The 6,918-nt window shown below is 43.1% G+C and overlaps 1 long non-coding RNA gene across 1 annotated transcript; it reads right to left on the bottom strand.

Annotated features, from left to right (window-relative positions):
• Positions 1 to 260: 260 nt before the first annotated feature.
• On the bottom strand, positions 261 to 6,128 carry LOC119262383. Its single transcript, XR_005129593.1, has 3 exons — positions 5,683 to 6,128; positions 2,733 to 2,829; positions 261 to 447 (listed from the first exon to the last, which is right to left on the bottom strand). It is a non-coding gene; the product is annotated as an uncharacterized LOC119262383 (long non-coding RNA).
• Between the last annotated feature and the right edge of the window lie 790 nt (positions 6,129 to 6,918).

Raw genomic sequence — 6,918 nt, forward strand, 5'->3', positions numbered from 1 at the left:
TAATGGGTTACAGTTAGGGTAATAAAAATTAGGGTTAATTGGTTATGGTTAGGGTGAGGTTAAGGTTAGGGTTAAGATTTAGGTTTATGGTTAGTCTAAAGTTAAAATTTGGGTTAAAGATTAGGTTTAAGCTAGTCTACGGTTAAGGTTAGGTGTTAGGGTTGGGTTTTAGAGTCTAGGGTTAGCTTAAGGCTAAGCCTAGGAGTTAAGTCTAGGTTTACACCCCTCCCGTTGCAGTGGAACGGCTCCTGCTGGAGATTCCAGATACAGGACCACTGATTCTACTCTTCCAGATGGGTCATGGATAACCCAACTGCCTATTCTAGCTTTATATGGCTCTATTTTCTCACCTACAGTTGTAGTAGAACGGCTCCTGCTGGAGATTACAGTTGCAGGAGCCTTGATTTTCCCCTTCCAAATGAGTCACGCTCCTTCTGTTTTTCTGTCCTACAGTACAGAAATAAAAGTATAAATTAATCTATCAATCTAAATCTTCCTATTTAATCTCACCTACAGCTGTAGTGAAGCAACTCCTGCTGGAGATTCCAGGTGCAGGAGCATTGCTTCCCGTTTTCCATGTGGGTAGCGGCTAACCCAGTGAATTGCCACTTCTTCATGTACTGTTTTCTCCACTGCAGTTGCTGTGGAGCGGCCCCTGCTGGACATTCCAGGTACAGGCCCAGTCATTTAATTATGTTTCCTTCCTATTTTTTCCTCTCCACTACAGTTGCCGTGGAGATTGATATATATGATTTAATGATTTATTTAAAAAACTATTCTCATTAAAATAATTATATCTATTTTTCTAAGTCTTTAGATTTTTTCTCTCTCCACTACAGTTGCCGTGGAGATTATTTGTGTCTAATTTAATGATTCCTATTTTTTCTCTCTCCACTACAGTTGCCGTGGAGATTATTTTGTGTAATTTAATAATTCCTATTTTTTCTCTCTCCACTACAGTTGCCGTGGAGATTATTTTGTATAATTTTAATGGTTTATTTAAACATAATTATATTTATTTTTAATGTTTCTGACTGTTTTCACTAACAGTTACAGCGGAGCGGCTCCTGTTGGGGATTCGAAAAATGTTTACCACATAGAGCATAATTCTAATTATACCAGAGGGACAGAGACCAATAGCGAGAGTTAACTGCACCCAATGGATGACTACTGGTGGCACTGGCAGGGTGCACGGGCCTACCTCGTGTTTGAACCACGAGTGGCACTGGCGAGTTGCACGGGCCTACCTCATACACGTCCCTGGTGGGTGAATTACGGGTGGCACTGGCGGGGTGCATCGGCCTACCTCGTGTACGTCCCTAGTGAGTGAAACACGGGTGACACTTGCGTTGCATGGGTCTACCTCGTACATGACCTTGGTGGGTGAATTACGGGTGACACTAGCGGGGTGCCCGGGCCCACCTCGTACATGTCCCTGGTGGGTTTACGGGTGGCCCTGGCGGGTGCACGGGCCTACCTCGTATACATCCCTGGTGCGTGAATTACGGGTGGCACTGGCGGGGTGCATCGGCCTACCTCGTGTACGTCCCTAGTGAGTGAAACACGGGTGACACTTGCGTTGCATAGGTCTACCTCGTACATGACCTTGGTGGGTGAATTACGGGTGACACTAGCGGGGTGCCCGGGCCCACCTCGTACATGTCCCTGGTGGGTTTACGGGTGGCCCTGGCGGGTGCACGGGCCTACCTCGTACACGTCCCTGGTAAGTGAATTATGGGTGGCACTGGCGGGGTATACGATGCCCTCAATAAGTCAAGGGTCATCGTTATGCACGGGCCTACCTCGTAGACGTCCCCAGTGGGTGACTACGGATGGCACTGGCTGAGTTGGGTTTAAAGTTCAGGGTTATAAACCCTGAGTATCCGATGCCCTCGAAGAAAATCAAGGGTCATCGTTGTGCACGGGCCGACCTCTTACAAACCATCAGGCTCAGAAATCATCTCATCAGGTCTCATGTCCACAACGGTGCTAAATCACACTCAGTAATTGGGTTTTGGGGTGTAGTATAAATTAAATTAATTTTATTACCTAAAATATGTTATGACTAAAGAAGTAAATGAAGAAATTTTAGGACACATCATCAGTAGTGTACCTCAGAGTCATCAGGTGTTTCAGCCTTTAAACACTATACACCTTCATCCGAGGCGGCCAGCCATAGGGTGATCATGCCCAGGCTTGTGTCCCATGTCCAATTAAATTATTCTATTTATTAATTATTAACCTCTAGGTTATGGTTAGGGTAATAAAAATTAGGGTTAATTGATTATAGTTAGGGTAATAAAAATTAGGGTTAATTAGTTATAGTTAGGGTAATAAAAATTAGGGTTAATTGGTTATATTTAGGGTAATAAAAATTAGGGTTAATGGGTTACAGTTAGGGTAATGAAAATTAGGGTTAATTGGTTATGGTTAGGGTGAGGTTAAGGTTAGGGTTAAGATTTAGGTTTATGGTTAGTCTAAATTTAAAATTTGGGTTAAAGATTAGGTTTAAGGTAGTCTACGGTTAAGGTTAGGTGTTAGGGTTGGGTTTTAGAGTCTAGGGTTAGCTTAAGGCTAAGCCTAGGAGTTAAGTCTAGGTTTACACCCCTCCCGTTGCAGTGGAACGGCTCCTGCTGGAGATTCCAGATACAGGACCACTGATTCTACTCTTCCAGATGGGTCATGGATAACCCAACTGCCTATTCTAGCTTTATATGGCTCTATTTTCTCACCTACAGTTGTAGTAGAACGGCTCCTGCTGGAGATTACAGCTGCAGGAGCCGTGATTTTCCCCTTCCAAATGAGTCACGCTCCTTCTGTTTTTCTGTCCTACAGTACAGAAATAAAAGTATAAATTAATCTATCAATCTAAATCTTCCTATTTAATCTCACCTACAGCTGTAGTGAAGCAACTCCTGCTGGAGATTCCAGGTGCAGGAGCATTGCTTCCCGTTTTCCATGTGGGTAGCGGCTAACCCAGTGAATTGCCACTTCTTCATGTACTGTTTTCTCCACTGCAGTTGCTGTGGAGCGGCCCCTGCTGGACATTCCAGGTACAGGCCCAGTCATTTAATTATGTTTCCTTCCTATTTTTTCCTCTCCACTACAGTTGCCGTGGAGATTGATATATATGATTTAATGATTTATTTAAAAAACTATTCTCATTAAAATAATTATATCTATTTTTCTAAGTCTTTAGATTTTTTCTCTCTCCACTACAGTTGCCGTGGAGATTATTTGTGTCTAATTTAATGATTCCTATTTTTTCTCTCTCCACTACAGTTGCCGTGGAGATTATTTTGTGTAATTTAATAATTCCTATTTTTTCTCTCTCCACTACAGTTGCCGTGGAGATTATTTTGTATAATTTTAATGGTTTATTTAAACATAATTATATTTATTTTTAATGTTTCTGACTGTTTTCACTAACAGTTACAGCGGAGCGGCTCCTGTTGGGGATTCGAAAAATGTTTACCACATAGAGCATAATTCTAATTATACCAGAGGGACAGAGACCAATAGCGAGAGTTAACTGCACCCAATGGATGACTACTGGTGGCACTGGCAGGGTGCACGGGCCTACCTCGTGTTTGAACCACGAGTGGCACTGGCGAGTTGCACGGGCCTACCTCATACACGTCCCTGGTGGGTGAATTACGGGTGGCACTGGCGGGGTGCATCGGCCTACCTCGTGTACGTCCCTAGTGAGTGAAACACGGGTGACACTTGCGTTGCATGGGTCTACCTCGTACATGACCTTGGTGGGTGAATTACGGGTGACACTAGCGGGGTGCCCGGGCCCACCTCGTACATGTCCCTGGTGGGTTTACGGGTGGCCCTGGCGGGTGCACGGGCCTACCTCGTACACGTCCCTGGTAAGTGAATTATGGGTGGCACTGGCGGGGTATACGATGCCCTCAATAAGTCAAGGGTCATCGTTATGCACGGGCCTACCTCGTAGACGTCCCCAGTGGGTGACTACGGATGGCACTGGCTGAGTTGGGTTTAAAGTTCAGGGTTATAAACCCTGAGTATCCGATGCCCTCGAAGAAAATCAAGGGTCATCGTTGTGCACGGGCCGACCTCTTACAAACCATCAGGCTCAGAAATCATCTCATCAGGTCTCATGTCCACAACGGTGCTAAATCACACTCAGTAATTGGGTTTTGGGGTGTAGTATAAATTAAATTAATTTTATTACCTAAGATATGTTATGACTAAAGAAGTAAATGAAGAAATTTTAGGACACATCATCAGTAGTGTACCTCAGAGTCATCAGGTGTTTCAGCCTTTAAACACTATACACCTTCATCCGAGGCGGCCAGCCATAGGGTGATCATGCCCAGGCTTGTGTCCCATGTCCAATTAAATTATTCTATTTATTAATTATTAACCTCTAGGTTATGGTTAGGGTAATAAAAATTAGGGTTAATTGGTTATAGTTAGGGTAATAAAAATTAGGGTTAATTAGTTATAGTTAGGGTAATAAAAATTAGGGTTAATTAGTTATATTTAGGGTAATAAAAATTAGGGTTAATGGGTTACAGTTAGGGTAATAAAAATTAGGGTTAATTGGTTATGGTTAGGGTGAGGTTAAGGTTAGGGTTAAGATTTAGGTTTATGGTTAGTCTAAAGTTAAAATTTGGGTTAAAGGGTTAGGGTTAGGGTTAGGGTTAGGGTTAGGGTTTAGGGTTAGGGTTAGGGTTAGGGGTTAGGGTTAGGGTTAGGGTTAGGGTTTAGGGTTAGGGTTAGGGTTAGGGTTAGGGTTTAGGGTTAGGGTTAGGGTTAGGGTTAGGGTTAGGTTTAAAGTTCAGGGTTATAAACCCTGAGTATCCGATGCCCTCGAAGAAAATCAAGGGTCATCGTTGTGCACGGGCCGACCTCTTACAAACCATCAGGCTCAGAAATCATCTCATCAGGTCTCATGTCCACAACGGTGCTAAATCACACTCAGTAATTGGGTTTTGGGGTGTAGTATAAATTAAATTAATTTTATTACCTAAGATATGTTATGACTAAAGAAGTAAATGAAGAAATTTTAGGACACATCATCAGTAGTGTACCTCAGAGTCATCAGGTGTTTCAGCCTTTAAACACTATACACCTTCATCCGAGGCGGCCAGCCATAGGGTGATCATGCCCAGGCTTGTGTCCCATGTCCAATTAAATTATTCTATTTATTAATTATTACCCTCTAGGTTATGGTTAGGGTAATAAAAATTAGGGTTAATTGGTTATAGTTAGGGTAATAAAAATTAGGGTTAATTAGTTATAGTTAGGGTAATAAAAATTAGGGTTAATTGGTTATATTTAGGGTAATAAAAATTAGGGTTAATGGGTTACAGTTAGGGTAATAAAAATTAGGGTTAATTGGTTATGGTTAGGGTGAGGTTAAGGTTAGGGTTAAGATTTAGGTTTATGGTTAGTCTAAAGTTAAAATTTGGGTTAAAGATTAGGTTTAAGCTAGTCTACGGTTAAGGTTAGGTGTTAGGGTTGGGTTTTAGAGTCTAGGGTTAGCTTAAGGCTAAGCCTAGGAGTTAAGTCTAGGTTTACACCCCTCCCGTTGCAGTGGAACGGCTCCTGCTGGAGATTCCAGATACAGGACCACTGATTCTACTCTTCCAGATGGGTCATGGATAACCCAACTGCCTATTCTAGCTTTATATGGCTCTATTTTCTCACCTACAGTTGTAGTAGAACGGCTCCTGCTGGAGATTACAGTTGCAGGAGCCTTGATTTTCCCCCTCCAAATGAGTCACGCTCCTTCTGTTTTTCTGTCCTACAGTACAGAAATAAAAGTATAAATTAATCTATCAATCTAAATCTTCCTATTTAATCTCACCTACAGCTGTAGTGAAGCAACTCCTGCTGGAGATTCCAGGTGCAGGAGCATTGCTTCCCGTTTTCCATGTGGGTAGCGGCTAACCCAGTGAATTGCCACTTCTTCATGTACTGTTTTCTCCACTGCAGTTGCTGTGGAGCGGCCCCTGCTGGACATTCCAGGTACAGGCCCAGTCATTTAATTATGTTTCCTTCCTATTTTTTCCTCTCCACTACAGTTGCCGTGGAGATTGATATATATGATTTAATGATTTATTTAAAAAACTATTCTCATTAAAATAATTATATCTATTTTTCTAAGTCTTTAGATTTTTTCTCTCTCCACTACAGTTGCCGTGGAGATTATTTGTGTCTAATTTAATGATTCCTATTTTTTCTCTCTCCACTACAGTTGCCGTGGAGATTATTTTGTGTAATTTAATAATTCCTATTTTTTCTCTCTCCACTACAGTTGCCGTGGAGATTATTTTGTATAATTTTAATGGTTTATTTAGACATAATTATATTTATTTTTAATGTTTCTGACTGTTTTCACTAACAGTTACAGCGGAGCGGCTCCTGTTGGGGATTCGAAAAATGTTTACCACATAGAGCATAATTCTAATTATACCAGAGGGACAGAGACCAATAGCGAGAGTTAACTGCACCCAATAGATGACTACTGGTGGCACTGGCAGGGTGCACGGGCCTACCTCGTGTTTGAACCACGAGTGGCACTGGCGAGTTGCACGGGCCTACCTCATACACGTCCCTGGTGGGTGAATTACGGGTGGCACTGGCGGGGTGCATCGGCCTACCTCGTGTACGTCCCTAGTGAGTGAAACACGGGTGACACTTGCGTTGCATGGGTCTACCTCGTACATGACCTTGGTGGGTGAATTACGGGTGACACTAGCGGGGTGCCCGGGCCCACCTCGTACATGTCCCTGGTGGGTTTACGGGTGGCCCTGGCGGGTGCACGGGCCTACCTCGTATACATCCCTGGTGCGTGAATTACGGGTGGCACTGGCGGGGTGCATCGGCCTACCTCGTGTACGTCCCTAGTGAGTGAAACACGGGTGACACTTGCGTTGCATA

Source organism: Pygocentrus nattereri, chromosome 24 (assembly GCF_015220715.1).
Source record: "Pygocentrus nattereri isolate fPygNat1 chromosome 24, fPygNat1.pri, whole genome shotgun sequence".
Classification (NCBI taxonomy): domain Eukaryota; kingdom Metazoa; phylum Chordata; class Actinopteri; order Characiformes; family Serrasalmidae; genus Pygocentrus; species Pygocentrus nattereri.